The sequence below is a fragment of the Bos mutus genome, chromosome 12 (genome assembly GCF_027580195.1).
Source record: "Bos mutus isolate GX-2022 chromosome 12, NWIPB_WYAK_1.1, whole genome shotgun sequence".
In the NCBI taxonomy this organism is placed as follows: domain Eukaryota; kingdom Metazoa; phylum Chordata; class Mammalia; order Artiodactyla; family Bovidae; genus Bos; species Bos mutus.
The window spans coordinates 12050764-12068848 of record NC_091628.1 but is presented as its reverse complement, the minus strand read 5'-3'; the positions used below and the strand labels follow the sequence as shown (position 1 = coordinate 12068848).

The 18085-nt window shown below is 41.5% G+C and overlaps 1 non-coding gene across 1 annotated transcript; it reads right to left on the bottom strand.

The window, feature by feature from the left end:
• Nucleotides 1–500: 500 nt before the first annotated feature.
• Nucleotides 501–572, bottom strand: TRNAW-CCA (transfer RNA tryptophan (anticodon CCA)). The gene has a single exon. It is a non-coding gene; the product is annotated as a tRNA-Trp (tRNA).
• Between the last annotated feature and the right edge of the window lie 17513 nt (nucleotides 573–18085).

The window sequence follows — 18085 nt, the reverse complement described above, 5'->3', positions numbered from 1 at the left end:
CCCAGGTTTTGGACGATGAACTTGACTTGCTAAATAAAAAGAATGAGAAGAGCCACACTTCTCTCTACACTCTCCTGGGAGCAGCTCAGGGTGGCCTGTCTAACTTTTGAGGCACAGCCGAACTGTTTTCCAAAGTGGTTGTACCATTTTACATCTCTATCAGCAATGCAAGAAAGTTTTAATTGTATCATATCTTTGCTGCAACTTGTTACGGCTATCTTTTTTATTATAGCCATTCATGTGTGAAGCGGTATCTCCTTCTGATTTTGATTAACATTTCCCTAAGGACTAATTATTCATATTAGTGAATATCTTTACTGTACTTTAACACGTCTTCTCTGGAGAAATGTCTATTCAATTCCTTTGTGTGTGTGTGTTAGTCACTCACTCGTGTCTGACTCTTTGTGACTCCATGGCCTGTAGCCTGCCAGGCTCCTCTGTCCAGGGAATTTTCCAGACAAGGATACTGGAGTGGGTTGCCATTTCCTTCCCCAGGGGATTTCCCAACCCAGGGATCAAACCTGGGTCTCCTGCATTGGAGGCAGATGCTTTACCGTCTGAGCTACTAGGGAAGCCCATTCAACTCCTTTGCCTATTTTTAAATTGGATTATTCATTTGGTTTTTATCATTAAGTTCTAAAGATTCTTCCTATGTTCTGGGAACAAGTCTCATGTCAGATATACAATTTGCAAATATATTCTCCTTTTCTGTGGGTTGTCTTTTCACTTTGTGGAAGATATCCTTTAAAACAAGAATTGCATATAAAAGCAAAAGAAACCATCAACAAAATGAAGAAGCAATGTGCAGAATGGGAGAAAATATTCGAAAATCATATATTTGATAAGAGATCAATATCCAAAACACATAAAGAATTCATAAAACTCAACAGCAAAAACTGTTTTAAAAATGAGTAGAGGATCTGAATAGACATTTTTCCAAAGAAGATATACAGATTGCCTACAGGTGTATGAAAAGGTGCTCAACATCATTAACCACCAGGAAAATGCAAATGAAACCAATGAGATATCGCTTCATACCTTTTAGAATGGCTATTATCAAAAGGACAAGAAATAAGAAGTGTTGGTAAGGATGTGGAGAGAGGGAACTCTTGTGCACTGTTGGTGGGAATGTAAATTGGTGCAGCCACTATGGAAAACAGTATGGGAGCTCCTCAAAAAACTAAAAATAGAGCTATGATATGATCCAGCAATTCCACTTCTGGGTATTTATCTGAAGGAAACAAAAACACTGACTTGAAAAGATACATACAGCCCCATGTCCATTGCAGTATTATTTATAAGAGTTAAGACCCTGAGACAACCCAAGTATACACTGAGATGAATGATGAAAAAGTATATATCTATATATTTATATGTATATACATACACACATGACGGAATATTATTCTACCATAAAAAGAATGAAATTTTGTACAGATAACATTAACGGATCTTGAGGACATGAGGCTAAGAGAAATGTCAGACAGAGAAAGACAAATATCATATGGTCTCACTTACATGTGGAAGCTGAAAACAAAACAAAACTGGACTCCTAGATACAGAGAACAAGCTGGTGGTTGCTAGAGGGAGGGACGGAGAAGGCAATGGCACCCCACTCCAGTACTCTTGCCTGGAAAACCCCATGGATGGAGGAGCCTGGAAGGCTGCAGTCCATGGGGTCTCGAAGAGTTGGACACGACTGAGCGACTTCACTTTCACTTTTCCCTTTCATGCATTGGGGAAGGAGATGGCAACCCACTCCAGTGTTCTTCTCTGGAGAATCCCAGGGATGGGGGAGCCTGGTGGGCTGACGACTATGGGGTTGCACAGAGTCGGACACGACTGAAGCGACTTAGCAGCAGCAGAGGGAGGGAAGGTGGGTGGGCAAAATGTGTGAAGGTGGTCAAAGGTACAAACTTTCCATTATGAAGTAAGTGAGTCGTGGGGGCGTAAAGCCCAACATGGCATCTATAGTTAATAATACTGTACAGAATATTCGAAAGTTGTTAAGAAACTAGATTACAAAAGTGATTATCATAAGAAAACAATTCGTAACTACGTGTGGTGATGGACGCTAATTAGACAGATTGTGGTGATCAGTGTGCAGCATATACATAAACTGAATCATAATGTACACCTGAAACTAAGATAAGTGTAAATATTAGTCGCTCAGTCGTGCCGAGTCTTTGCGACCCCATGGACTGCAGCCCACCAGACTCCTCTGTCCATGAGATTTTCCAGGCAAGGATACTGGAGTGAGTTGCCATTTCCTTCTCCAGGGGATCTTCCCAACCCAGGGATCGAACCCAGGTCTCCCATAATGCAGGCGGATTCTTTACCAACTGAGCTACAAGGGAAACTAATGTATGTCAGTTATATCTTAGTAAAAATAAATTTTTTTTAAATAGAAAAAGTATTGAGTATAACTTTGCATATCACTTACAAGAGTATCATTCAAGAATTAGGTAAGGGGGAGAAAGAATTGAACACCAAGTACAACTGAAGAAGATGTCAGCATTTAACCTGGAAAAGGGAATGAGAAGGCGATGTTGGTCTCAATTTTCAAATATATAAAGAGCTACCATGTAGAATGAAAAGCAGACCTGATATGCATTATTCCAAAAGGGAAAACTGGTACCAAAGATGGAAGGAATAGAGCAGACTGAGATCCAAATCAAATGACTTCTTTAATCTGAGAGGTATTTACCTAAAATGAGCTTTCACGGGAGCTCTTTACAATGGAAGCATTCATGCAAAACCTGAATGAGCGCATCTCAACAACGTGGTTGGAGAGAATTCAGCATTCTATGGAAAGTTACACTAGATAATCTCTTGGTTTTCTTCCAGTGTAAATTCTGTGATTCTATTGAGGTAAGCATTTTCAAATTATAAAAGATTATATTAGTTAACATGAAAGTTCCTTTTTTCACTTAAGATGTGTGAGAATTTTGAAAACTTTATATTTATAAAAAGTTATATTAAAAAGCAGCCATTAGAAAAAAAAAGTCATTCGTAAAAATGATTCTAGAAATACAGTTCAAAACTTTAAAAGTTTAGAGGTTTTAGCATCCTGGAAAAGCAATGTTTTATAATTAACAGAGAATTATTTCATAGTATGGTAGTTCTTGACCTGCCTCTTGAGAAATCTGTATGCAGGTCAGAAAGCAACAGTTAGAACTGGACATGGAACAACAGACTGGTTCCAAATAGGAAAAGGAGGACGTCAAGGCTGTATATTGTCACGCTGCTTATTTAACTTATATGCAGAGTACATCATGAGAAATGCTGGGCTGGAAGAAACACAAGCTGGAATCAAGATTGTTGGGAGAAATATCAATAACCTCAGATATGCAGATGACACCACCCTTATGGCAGAAAGTGAAAAGGAACTAAAGAGCCTCTTGATGAAAGTGAAAGTGGAGAGTGAAAAAGTTGGCTTAAAGCTCAACATTCAGAAAACGAAGATCACGGCATCTGGTCCCATCACTTCATGGGAAATAGATGGGGAAACAGTGGAAACAGTGTCAGATTTTATTTTGGGGGGCTCTAAAATCACTGCAGATGGTGACTGCAGCCATGAAATTAAAAGATGCTTACTCCTTGGAAGGAAAGTTATGACCAACCTAGATAGCATATTCAAAAGCAGAGACATTACTTTGCCAACAAAGGTCCATCTAGTCAAGGCTATGTTTTTTCCTGTGGTCATGTATGGATGTGAGAGTTGGACTATGAAGAAGGCTGAGCGCCGAAGAATTGATGCTTTTGAACTGTGGTGTTGGAGAAGACTCTTGAGAGTCCCTTGGACTGCAAGGAGATCCAACCAGTCCATCTGAAGGAGATCAGCCCTGGGATTTCTTTGGAAGGAATGATGCTAAAGCTGAAACTCCAGTACTTTGGCCACCTCATGCGAAGAGTTGACTCCTTGGAAAAGACTCTGATGCTGGGAGGGATTGGGGGCAGGAGGAGAAGGGGACGACAGAGGATGAGATGGCTGGATGGCATCAGTGACTCGATGGACATGAATCTGAGTGAACTCTGGGAGTTGGTGATGGACAGGGAGGCCTGGCGTGCTGCGATTCATGGGGTCACAAAGAGTCGGACACGACTGAGCGACTGAACTGAACTGAACTGATGGTAGTTTCTGTCATGTGTTAATAAATAACTTGGACAAAAACAAACACGATTCTTGCCCATTTAAGTTCATTTTTTTTCCTCTCAGTTGTAGAGGTCAGATCTAAATATTTTCATAGATTAATATTACTCTACTTTCCCTCTATGGTCATGACAGGTAGAAGAAAATTGCTAGATTGTTCATAGAGCATAATGGCCAGAGAATAAAGTTCTAGAAACCAGTGGTTAAAATATTTCCTGGCCCGTGGTACTGAGAATAAAAGAAAAAATTCCTTTAGACACAGAGCTTAGTATAAAGAGCTTGAAGCACAAGAAAGTTCAGTAAAATCATTGTTCATTTTCCTTGGAAAAGTTACAAAGCTCAGAAATAAAGTCCAGGAGAAAATTGAGCATGAAAAAGAAATACAAGGATAATTATTTTAACTGCTGTAAAGCAGGTTTAGCAATAACCACTCAGAAATTGCCCAAGGCAGCTGAGAATGTGTACCAGATGAAGGATTAATAATTTTTACTAGATTTCTCTTATGGGAAGGGTTGACTGGTCAAAACAGAATCAAATCTTTTAAATTTATTTTCATTTTTTGTGTAAGATGCAGGGGCAGGAAAAGTAAAAATCCCAGAGGGACCTAGGAAAGCAAAGAAGATACTTTTTAAAAAACAGGAATTCTGGACTTGCCTTGTGGTCCGGTGGTTAAGAATCTGCCTGCCAGTTGAGAGGCGTGATCTGGGTTTGATCCCTGGTCCTTGAAGATTCCACATGGCTCGGGACCACTAAGCCCCTGCACCACAAGTACTGAGCCTGTGCTCTGAAGCCTGAGAGCAACAACTACTGAGCCAAGGTGCTGCAACTCCCAAAGCCTGTGGGACTGGAGCGTGCGCTCCGCAGCGGGAGGAGGCACCACCACGAGACGCCCGTGCTCCACAGCAGGAGGAAGCCCGAGTGCAGCGACAAGGACCCGGCACAGCCAACAGTGAATGAACGAAGGCATAAATATATAAATAAATTCTTTTAATAAACAGGAATTCCTTGGTGGCCCAGTAGTTAGGGACTCTGCGCTTTCACTCCTGGGGGCATGGGTTCATCCCTGGTTGGGGAACGAAGATCCTACAAGCATGGCCAAAAAAAAAAAAACTCACACAAAAAATCATTAAAACGAAAAAACACCAGAAACAATAAAATAAAAACCAAAAACAGAGCATGAGCTCCAGGAGTACAGACCATTTTCAGGGCTTAACCAAAGGAGATTCACCATAAATGTTAAGCTGCTACAACAGTAACAAAAATAGGGATGGGTAAGACAAAGAAGTTACCGAGAAAAGTAAGCGTTGTGATGCAAAAGCAATTCAAAATGCGTCAAAAGCACTGGGAACAAATTCATCAGAGGGAAAAAGATAAAGGATTATCTATATGTAAGGAAATATTTGTTGAAGGAAATACTGATTCCAAGAGGGAAGCCCACACGGCAGGAGGAGCACACACAGAAAGTTTAGAAAATTTTAACCTTAAAATTTCTTGATTTTAACCTTAAATTTCTTCTGAATAATTAAGATATTAGAAAATACTTGCTCATGGACATTTTTCAGCAAAAAGCCCTGTCATACAATGGATGAGAGTCAGAAATGAAAGCTACGGGAAAATGTATACTTTTTTTTTTTTGACTAATGCAGACCCTCATGTTCCCTCTAAAACAGTGTAGTTTTGTTTAAACAAACAAATGTGCTTCCTGGTAACACTAAAAGGCCTCTCATGGTGAAAAAGTACCGCCACGCTGCTCTTTGGAGGTCTGACTCCCAGACCTAAAGCACTGAATTATTCCAGGCCCATGAAATGCCTTTCTCCAACAGACTTAGTTATTTAATAGGAAACAGTGGTAGCTCAGCTGTAAAAAATCCCCCTGCATTAAGGGAGACCTGGGTTCGATCCCTTGGTTGGGAAGATCCCCTGGAGAAGGGAAAGGCTACCCACTCCATTATTCCGGCCTGGAGAATTCCATGGACTGTAGAGTCCATGCGGTCACAAAGAGTTGAACACGACTGAGCAACTTCCACTCACTCACAGTGACCCAATAGCTGCAGTGCCTTGAAAAGGTGGTGAGCCTGGGGCTGTTGTGGAATCCAGAAAAGAAAACCTAGTCAACTCCTAGAATTAACTTTCTAGAAAAAACATTCTAGAATTAACTCCTAGAATGGTCACTCAGTTTTTCCATCTGTAAAATGGGGACAACAAAATCTATCTGTCTTTTGGGCTCTCGTGGTACAGATTCAGTGGACTACAACCTACCACTGATGGCGTAAGTAGCCCCTGGACGTGTTACCGGGAGCCAGGGTCCTCGGGGCATCCCTAGCTGATTCTGAGGGGCTCCGAGGGCCTCCTAGGTGAGCTCAGAAATAGCTTCTCTGGTCCCGATTCCTCTTTGTCAGGCTGTCACTCTTCTGCCACAAGCATCTGCGTGCTGCCTGGAGGCTCTCCTTCTACCCTCCCGAGAGGTGGACGGCTTCCTTCCACCCTGAGCCCGCAACATGGTGAACACCAGTCTGTGACTTTTAAAGGAGATCTCCTGTCTGTTAGGCTCTTGTGGAAGCAAATGGGAGTGTGGGGTGGTGTGTGCAGACAGTTTAGTAGGGAATAAGACCTGAGGGAAGCAAAGGGGGGCCCTGGGATTGGGTACATGAGCTATCAGACAAGACACAGATCTGAGGAAGTTTCCAGGAGCCCCAGAGCAGAGCGTATGTTTGTGAAGCTGGACCTAAAAGAGTTAACAGCTGGAGGCCATCCCTGACCCTGCTCCTCACAGCTGGGCAACGAGTTTTTCTTGAAGGATTCTCTGAGAAGCCCACATTCTTGTGTCTGCCACAAAACTCAGCACCTCCAGATCACCACCACAAATCATCTGAACATGTCTCAGCCTCGCTTTGCCTCCTGTTCTAGCTAAACTGACCACCAACCCCAAGAGAGAATACTTGAGGCTTCATTTCCACATCCTCAGGTGCTACCCCAGGGCGTACCTCCCTCCCGCAGGAGTGACGGTGGGAAGGTCCATGGCACTCATAGGAAACCCTTCTGCCACCCACAAGACTGTGGCCTGGCCTATGGCCCTAATAAGATAAACACACCAAAGTCTAATATTAGTGTATTCCCCAAATATGGGTTATTCTATTTTGAAAAGTGCCATGTCAAGAGCAAATCCAAATGGCACTGTGCCAACCTCAGTAAAGATCCTTTATCAGTCTTCTCTCTTTCAGGGTGTCCTGTTCTAGGAATTCAGAGGCCATCAGGGGCACCTTATTAAAAGAACACTATTATGCAAAAGTGCTTAGAAACTTGTTTTGTATGCAAATGCAAGAAATTATCTATATAATGCCAAATATTTATGGATGTATGAAAACATTCTTGACTGAATTTCTCACTTTCCTTCTAAATATAACTATCATGCACTTTCAGATAGTGAGTAATCAGCAGAAACAAGCCAAAGTTTAAGAGGAGAGCATTTAAAGCATTTTCTAATTTTCCTCTTCATAGTATATACTGAATATGGTGAATTTTGAACTCAAATACAGAATTTTTTTTCCAAGACTTGATTACAAGACATGTGGTTGGAACTGGAAACTTACTGCCCATTGAAACAATGTGTTTCCTTTCCTGGGTGATCCCACAAAAGCAAGAGTATCTGGAACTGTAAAGACTTAGTTTTTCTTTTGTTATAAAATATACTTCTAGAGTTTAAAAAAAATCCTCCTTTACTTATTTATTTGACTTCATCAGGTCTTAGTTGCATCATAGTGAAGCAGCTTGGGGCCTTCTCTAGTGGAGGCGCATGGGCTTCATAGCTCTATAGCACGTGGGATCTTCCCAGACCAGAAATTGAACCTGCATACCCTGTATTGCTAGGTGGATTCCCACAAGACCACCAGGGAAGGCCCACTGAGAAAGATTTTTTAAGCAGACAGATTATTCACTCGCTTTACAATACAATTCAAGTGGCTACTCACGGGATAAAGAAAACTTGAAAAATGGGAGCAAAGGGAATGCCCTCATGCTCCAGTGGCTAGATTCTGTGCTCCCAGCACAGGGGGCTGAGGATACATCCCTGGTCAGGGAACTAGGTCCTATACGCCTCAATTAAGAGATCGACACCTGAGTGCATGTGTGAGCACACCCACACAGACACACACACACGCAGACACACTGCAACTGAAAGATCCCGCTGCAACTCGGACCCAGAGCAGTCAAATACATAAAGAAAGAATTTTAAAAATAAAAGAAAGATGGAGAAGGAAATGGTAACCGGCTCCAGTATTCTTGCCTGGAAAATTCCATGGACAGAGGAGCCTGCCAGGCTACAGTCCATGGGATCACAAAGAGTCAGACATGACTGAGCAAGCACACATGCATGCAGACAAATGAGGGTGCTTTTTGAAAAATGTGAATCAATAGGCTTAAGTAAATGACATTCACATTTGCTATTTACACAACTGATATCAGTGAACCTTTTGAGTTCATAGTAAATGTATCCTAAAATACCCTTTAAGTGAAAGAAAGTGAAAGTGTTAGTCGCTCAGTCGGGTCAGACTCTTTGGGATCCCGGTGGACTGTAGCCCATACCAGTCTCATCGGTCCATCGGATTCTCCAGGCAAGAATTCTGGAGGGGGTAGCCCCATTCCCTTCTCCAGGGCATCTTCCCGATCCAGGGATTGAACCGGCATCTCCTGCCTTGCAGGCAGATTCTTTATTGTCTGAGTCACCAGGGAAGCCCCCAAACTGGTACCTAGTTCCCCTAGTCTCAATTTTAAAAGAAACCCCAAGATGAGACTAAGTTACCAACCAGTCATAAACACCTTTTATGAACCTATGTCACTGCAAATTATGTGACTAAATGGTATTAAAAGCCATCAATAAAAAGAAAAGAAAGAAAAACGGGAACAGAAGCTTAAAAAGGAGGAGGGGTCAAGGGACTTGCAGGGTGAATGTGAGAAGCAAAGCTAGACAAATCCCCCTCCTCTTACCCAATTTTGATTCATCTTGGCTCTCACCATTTCTTAATTTCTCCAGTGTTTCTCATCTTCCTTGAAGACACAACCCCGTGCTTCTAGCAGGGTGGGAAGGGTGGTAATGGACATGTTCTGCCCTTTCTCTCTGCCCTGTTCTCTCTTTCCCCAGCACCATCCCTCATCTCCATTTCTCTCTCCTCCTTCTCCTCTGTTTTCTCTCTCCTCTTCTCTCAAAAGCCTTCGCCGTTCTTCTTCCCAGAGTCACATGCCCCATCCTTCCTTACAATGTACTTTTTCCACCTTCCAACTCACCTCTTACTCATCTGTTTTTGCACCCTCAGCTGTTGCCTGGCTTAAGCTCTCACCCTCTCTCCTCTGTGATTCACAAGATTCTCACTGCCTCGACTCTTCTGCTGGCCATCCACATCCCGTAGGCAGACACGTTTCACCACCAGCTCTCCTGCTGAAGGATAGGATCCTTCAGGTACCCTCAGGATCACATAAACTCCTCCCTGGCTCCTGTCTACCTCCTGTCATCTGCTTGCTACTCCTGCATCCATTTCATCTGATCATTCCTTTCTGGACCCTCCAGCAGGGCTGGACAGGGCTCCTCCCCATACCTCAGTGTACGCTTCCCACTTAGCATTTCTAGTTGCATCCTTCTGTTTCTCCTGTGAAACTGTGAGCATCTTAAGGGTAGATACTACATCCTCTACCTGCCATAGAGGGTTGCAGAATTAAGCCTGCTCCACTCCCAGTTTGGGGCACAGTGAGGCCCTGAAGAAAAAGTTGAGAAATGAGGAGAAGTGGCAAGGTCTAAGGAATAGCAGCGCGCTTGAGACATGTGTCATTCTGGTGGCAGAGGGTCTGTATTAGCCTAAGAGGAAAGGGATCCACAGTGAAAAAGGGACATTCTCAGCAGCTGATGCAAGAGAGGACCACTTTCACAGCAGCAGCACAGGCAAAGAACTGGGGCTAACTGGGCACAAGTAAGCCAGGAACTTTCTGTATTCTTAAAAAAAAAAAAAACATTATTTATGTATTTGCCTGTGCTGGGTCTCAGTTGCTGCACGAATGATCTTTAGTTGTGACACGTGGGGTTGGTTCCCTGACCAAGGATCAAACCTGTGCCCACGGCATTGGGAGCGCAGACTCTTAGCCACTGGACCACCGGTGTAATATATCACATCACGTGTGTATGCTCAGTTGCTCAGTATTGTCTGACTCTTTGTGACCCCACGGACTATAGCTCACCAGGCTCCTCTGTCCATGGGATTCTCCAGGCAAGAAAACTGGAAGGGTTGCCATACTCTCCTCCTGGGATTCTTCCTGACTCAGGGATTGAACACAAGTCTCTTATGTCTCTTGCACTGGCAGGGGGGGTTCTTTACCACTAGCGCCACCTGGGAAGCCCCATATCACATCATCAGTTCAGTTCAGTCGCTCAGTCCAATTCCAACTCTTTATAACCCCATGGACTGCAGCACTCCAGTCTTCCCTGTCCATCACCAACTTCTAGAGCTTGCTCAAACTCATGCCCACTGAGTCAGTGATGCCATCCAATCATCTCATCCTTTGTCGTCCCCATTTCCTCCTGCCTTCAATCTTTCTCAGCATCAGGGTCTTTTCCAAAAAGTCAGCATTTTGCGCCAGGTGGCCAGAGTATTGGAGCTTCAGTTTCAGCATCAGTCCTTCCAATGAATATTCAGGACTGATTTCCTTTAGGATGGACTGGTTGGATCTCCTTGCAGTCCAAGGGACTCTCAAGAGTCTTCTCCAACACTAAGCAACACTGATGCTTAGTTCAAAAGCATTAATACTTTAGTGGTCAGCCTTCTTTATGCTCCAACTCTCACATCCATACATGACTACTGAAAAACCATAGCTTTGACTAGACGGACCTTTGTCGGCAAAGTAATATCTCTGGTTTTTAATATACTTTCTAGATTTGTCATAGCTTTCCTTCTAAGGAGCAAGCATCTTTTAATTTCATGGCTGCAGTCACCATCTACAGTGATTTTGGAGTCCAAGTAAATGAAGTCTGTCACTGTTTCCATTGTTTCCCCTTCTATTTGCCATGAAGTGATGGGACCAGAAGCCATAGTCTTACCTTTATGAATGATGAGTTTTAAGCCAACCTTTTCATTCTCCTCTTTCACTTCCATCAAGAGGCTCTTTAGTTCTTCAATTTCTGCCGTAAGGGTGGTGTCATCTGCATATCTGAGGTGACTGATATTTCTCCCAGCAATCTTGATTCCAGCTTGTGCTTCATCCAGCCCTGCATTTCACATGATATACTCTGCATATAAGTTAAATAAGCAGAGTGACAATATACAGTCTTGACATTCTCCTTTCCCAATTTGGGACCAGTTCGCTGTTCCACGTCCGGTTCTAACTGTTGCTTCTTGACATGCATACAGATTTCTCAAGAGGCAGATAAGGTGGTCTGGTATTCCCATCTCTTGAAGAATTTTCCACAGTTGGTTTCAAAGGCTTCCCTCATAGCTCAGTTGGTAAAGAATCCGCCTGCAATGCAAGAGACCTTAGTTTGATTTCTGGTTCGGGAAAATTCCTACCCACTCCAGTATTCTGGCCTGGAGAATTCCATGGGCTGTATAATCCATGTGGTCACAAAGAGTCGGAGGTTTTAGCATAGTCAATGAAACATAAACAGATGTTTTTCTGGAATTCTCTTGCATTTTCTAAGATCCAATAATGTTGGCAACTTGATTTCTGGTTCCTCTGCCTTTTCTAAATCCAGCTTGAACATCTGGAATCTATCGGTTCACGTACTGTTGAAGCCTGGCTTGGAGAATTTTGAGCATTACTTTGCTAGCATGTGAGATGAGTGCAATTGTGAGGTAGTTTGAACATCTTTGGCATTGCCTTTCCTTTGGGATTGGAATGAAAACTGATATTTTCCAGTCCTGTGGCCACTGCTGAGTTTTCTAAATTTGCTGGCATATTGAGTGCAGCACTTCCACAGCATCATCTTTTAGGATCTGAAATAGCTCAACTGGAATTCCATCACCTCCACTAGCTTTTTACATAGTAATGCTTCCTAAGACCCACTTAACTTCATACTCCAGGATGTCTGGGCTCTAGGTGAGTGATGACAGCATCGTGGTTATCTGGGTCATGAAGATCTTTTTTTGTATAGTTTTTCTGTATATTCTTGAAACCTCTTAACATCTTCTGCTTCTGTTAGGTCCATGCTATTTGGGTCCTTTATTGTGCCCATCGTTGCGTGAAATGTTCCCTTGGTATTTCTAATTTTCTTGAAGAGATCTCTAGTCTTTCCCATTCTATTGTTTTCCTCTATTTCTTTGCATTGATCACTTAGGAAGGCTATCTTATCTCTGTAAACTCTGCATTCAGATGGATATGTCTTTCCTTTTCTCCTTTGTGTTTCGCTTCTCTTCTTTTCTCAGCTATTTGTAAGGCCTCCTCAGACAACCATTTTGCCTCTTTCCATTTCTTTTTCTTGGGGATGGTTTTGATCACTGCCTTCTGTACAATGTTATGAACCTCCATCCATAATTCTTCAGGCACTCTGTCTATCAGATCTAATCCCTTGAATCTGTTTGTCACTTCCACTGTATAAACATAAGGGATTTGATTTAGGTCATACCTGAATGGTCTAGTGATTTTCCCTACTTTTCTCAATTTAAGTCTGAATTTTGAAATAAGGAGTTCATGATTTGAGCCACAGTCAACTCCCGGTCTTGTTTTTGCTGACTGTTTAGAGCTTCTCCATCTTTGGCTGCAAAGAATATAATTAATCTGATTTCAGTGTTGACCATCTGGTGATGTCCATGTGTAGAGTCATCTCTTGTGTTGTTGGAGAAGGGTGTTGCTATGACCAGTGCGTTCTCTTGGCAAAACTCTTTTAGCGTTTGCCCTGCTTCAATTTGTACTCCAAGGCCAAACTTGTCTGTTACTCCAGGTATCTCTTGACTTCCTTCTTTTGCATTCCAGTCCCCTACAATGAAAAGGACATCTTTCTTTGGTGTTAGTTCTAGAACTTCTTGTAGGTCTTCACAGAACCATTCAACTTCAGCTTCTTCAGCATTACTGCTTGGGGCATAGACTTGGATTACTGTGATATTGAATAGTTTGCCTTGGAAGTGAAGAGAGATCATCCTGTTGTTTTTGAGAATTTACCCAAGTACTGCCTTTCAGACTCTTGTTGACTACGAGGGCTACTCCATTTCTTATGAGATTCTTGCCCACAATGTCAATGTTCACTCTTGCCATCTCCTGTTTGACCAATTCCAGTTTACCTTGATTCATGGACCTAACATTCCAGGTTCCTATGCAATATTGCTCTTTACAGCATCGGACTTTACTTCCATCACCAGTCACATCCACAATTGGGCAATGTTTTTGCTTTGGCTCAGCCTCTTCATTCCTCCTGGAGCTATTTCTCTGCTCTTCTCCAGTAGCATACTGGGCACTTATCCACGTAGGGAGTTCATCTTTCAGTGTCATATCTTTTTACCTTTTCATACTGTTCATGGGGTTCTCAAGGCAAGAATACCGAAGTGGTTGCCATTCCCTTCTCCATATCACATCATAACAAAAGCAAATATTAAAAGTTAGTATCACAGTACCAATGCTTAAGTCTTACATGCTCTGTTAAAAATGGATACTAAAAATTCCTTGAGATGCAATAATTCTTGTGAAAAAAAATCCTGTAATATTTTTCTAAAACAAAGGAAAGAAATACCTACATATATCTAGCCACCTGACCTGTCTATCTATCTAATGCATTCTGAAACAAACCCTACTGAATGGTGCTCAATAAGGAATATGAGTTAGGACTCCCTTTTGCGTTGTGAGATTCTCCTTCGTTTTGCAAAGCCTTTTCCTCTCAGGCAAATCTTGTCCTAAAAAAAAAACACTTTTAACAAGAGCAAAAAAACTATCCCTGGATTTCTGATAACACAAACATTTGCCTTAGAATTTTAAATTCTTAGGAGTTGGAAGAAGCCATTTATTAACTATGTAGCCCATAAGGGAAACACCACTTCATTAATTCTGCAGTAGAAATTATTTTTCTTTTTTCTATCCAAATCTGCTGACCCATAGAAACAACAACAACAATAAAAAATCAATCAAGGTCTGCATAAATATGTAATTTAATACAGGTTTTAGAAAGAGAATAGCAAGTGTTCCATTCATATTTTAGTACCATCAATATTTCATATGTACAGAGAAAAAAGAAAAACCTCTTGTTCTTTCTGTGGGTAATGGGGAAAGCAGAGAATGAGGAAGAATGAAGAAGGAAACAGAATTGGAAATTAAATGAGAGGGAAAGACTTAGAGAGCCAGAGAGAACTGAGTATACACATGGAAAGACCAGAAGCAAAGTCAGAAAGATAGAAGGATAAAGCTTTGGTGGTTGACTGAAAATGAGGTGTGAGAAGAGAAGATGTTGAAAAGGACACAAAGATTTCAAACCTCAGTAGAGGGTGGTACTACTAACCCAGATGAGGAACTAAAGGAGGAATGGTGCAGGGAAAGGAGGAATCCTGAGCTCAGTACTTTGTTTGAAAGACCTGTAGACAAACCAGGTGGAGGTTCTAATTAAAGAATTGAAAATACAAGACTTAGAGCGGGGACTTACATTTTGAATTCATCCGTTTAGAGATAGCAACTAAAATTGTGAGCGTGAAAGGAAGTGCTAGGTGGAGAGTAAAGAAAAAAGTGCAGAAGTGAATGTAAAAGAATGAATTCAGAGAAAACATCCAGATGGCCAACAGTCTATGAAAACGTGCGCAGCGTTTCCAGTCATCAGGGAAGTGCAGATCAAAATCACAGTGAGATGCCACTTCCTACCCCCTAGAATGGCTATTATCGAAAAGACGAGCGATACCAAGTGTTGGTGAGGATATGGAGGAAAGGGAAGGCCTTGTGCATTGCCAGTAGAAATGTGAACTGGGGCAACTAATACGGGAAACAGTTGGAGGTCTTTCTCTGCCTGACTTGCTTCACTTAGTATGACAATCTCTAGGTTCTTCCATGTTGCTGCAAATAGGGTTATTCCATTCTTTTTCATGGTTGAGTATATTCCATTGTATATATGTACCATGTTTTCTTTCTTTCTTTTGAATTTATTTTTACTGGAGGACAAATTGTTCCACAATGTTGTGCTGGTTTCTGCCCTACAATGTGCATCAATCAGAAGTATCCATACATCCCCTCTCTCCTGAACCTCCTTCCACCCCTTCGCCCCTCCCCTCCAGGCTGTCAGGAGCACCAGCCTGAGCTTTCTGTACTATGTATCAACTTCCCACTAGCTTTCTGTTTTACATATGGTAACGTGTACGTTTCAATGTTACTTTCTCAATTTGTCCCACCTTCTCCTTCCCCTGCTGTGTCCACAAGTCTGTTTTCTATGTGTATGTCTCTATTCCTGCCCTGCTGATAGGTTCATAGGTACCATTTTCCTGGATTCCATATATATATTTATTTATAAAAACACACACATACAGGCAATAATATATAATATTTGTTTTTCTTTTTGTGACTTTACTCTGTGTAACATGCTCTGGGTTTAGCCATCTCAGTTCAACTGACTCAAATCCATTGCTTTTTATGGCTGAGTAATATTCCACTGTGGAGAAGGCAATGGCACCCTACTCCAGTACTCTTGCCTGGAAAATCCCATGGATGGAGGAGCCTGGAAGGCTGCAGTCCATGGGCTCGCTGAGGGTTGGACACAACTGAGCGACTTCACTTTCACTTTTCACTTTCATGCATTGGAGAAGGAAATGGCAACCCAGTCCAGTGTTCTTGCCTGGAGAATCCCAGGGACGGGGGAGCCTGGTGGGCTGTCATCTATGGGGTCACACAGAGTCGGACACGACTGAAGTGACTAGTAGTAATATTCCATTGTATATTTGTACCAAACTTCTTTTTCCATTTCTCCATCAATGGACATTAAGGTTGCTTCCATGTCCTGACTATTGTAAATAGTGCTGCAATGAACATTGGGATTTATGTATCCTTTTGAATTCTAATTTTCTCCAGATAGATGCCCAGGAATGGGGTTCTGGGTCATATGGTAGCTCTATTTTTAGTTTCTTAAGGAACCTCCATACTGTTCTCCATAGTGGCTGTACCAGTTTACAATTCCACTAATAGTGTAGCAAGATCCCCTTTTCTCCAAACTCTCTCCAGAATTTACTGTTTGTAGATTTTTAAAAATTAATTAACTTATTTTAATTGGAGGCTAGTTACTTTACAATATTGTAGTGGTTTTTGCCATACATTGACATGATGTTTGTAGATTTTTTTTGATAATGGCCATTCTGACCGGTATAAGGTGATGACTCATTGTAGTTTTGATTTGCATTTCTCTAATAATTAGTAACGTTGAGCATATTTTCCTGTGCCTTTTAACTATCTGTATGTCTTCTTTGGAGAAACATCTATTTAGATCTTCCACCCATTTTTTGATTGGGTTGCTTTTTTTTATTATTATTGAGCTGCATGAGCTGTTTGTATATTCTGGAGATGAATCCCTTATCCATTGCTTTGCCTGCAAATATTTTCTCCCATTCTGTGAGTTTTCTTTGCAATAAATGTTTAAAGCAAAAGTAATGTGATAATTTTATACATATACAGCACTGTTTTGTGATATTTTGGCTTGACATTTTGTGATATATTGATCTAAATGCATATTTATAATTTGACTTATGGTTATTTTCTTTTAATGGTAAAGTATCTCACGAAGATACACAAGATCAAAGGGAAGGAGTGCATCACTGGTGGCACTTACAAAAAAAATGATACTTGTTCTTCTATTCTGTACATTAATTATGCAAAAGTTTTTATTGAAGTCCACATCATCAATTTCTATCTTCCCCCACATCAGTTGGTTGTTCTTGCACATTAATTCAAAGTGCTGTATTTTAAAATTTCTAACAAATAGGTTGGAAACCCACTGAAACTCTTCATTTGGTAGGGTTTTTAATTGGCTAGAAAATTGTGTTTCCAAGTTTTTCAGGTGTGTAGATATGAAAGCTTTAGCAGGTGTTGTGTTTGCATTCATTAAGCAACACAATAACTTTAGGATGAAAACGTTGCCAAATTTCTGTTTTCAAAATGCTCCTCTCTGTAATACAAGTTATTTTTTGAAAAGTAATTAATTTCTCACTCTTCAGCTGACTTCATTTCAGATCTGGTTAGACAATTGATGTTTCCTAATGTGGCTGACGGAAGAGCACTTACTAAAAGGTCAGTTCTGCCGTTTCCTGTACTCTGGGCTCACAAGACCGTCTTCATGTCCTAGCTTCTTTGCAGTGATTATTAAAATGATTCGCTCATGTTTTGAAGGTTAGTTTGTTTAAAATTAGCCCTTATAATCCATAAATCCATGTAAACTGCAGTTGGTGGCACTACGCTGAAAGCCAGTGAATGGATGAGATCAACAAGGGCAAGATTTATTGCCATGCCCGCCGCCCCCAGGACGTCTTGTGGACTCGACAGGACACAAATGCGGTGGAGGCAACTCCATTTTCTATATCGATGTTAGTAAAGCCTTGAAAGTGGACTTCAGAATGTTAGGAAAGCATAATTTCTTATTTACCTTTAGCTTTAAAAATACATAAATAAGGTTGTATTATTTTCCCCCCATACCCCGGGGGTTTGTCTTCCAAAACCCCGGGAATGGATATCCCTACTGTGGAGACTGCTGCTTCAGAGAAGTAGTTCTCAAACTTCAGAGTATCCGAGAATTTCTCGGACATTATTTATTCAAAGGCAGACTTATTGAGGAATAATTTGCTTCTTGTAAAATCCATCTTTTAGGTATATAGTTCTATGACTTTGGGGCACTGTGGGAACCACCACAATTACGATAAGGAAAATATCTATCATTCCCCCAAATTACCTGGTGATTCTCTGCAGTCCATTCCTTCTCCCTACCCACGTGGCAACCACTGATGTGATTTCTGC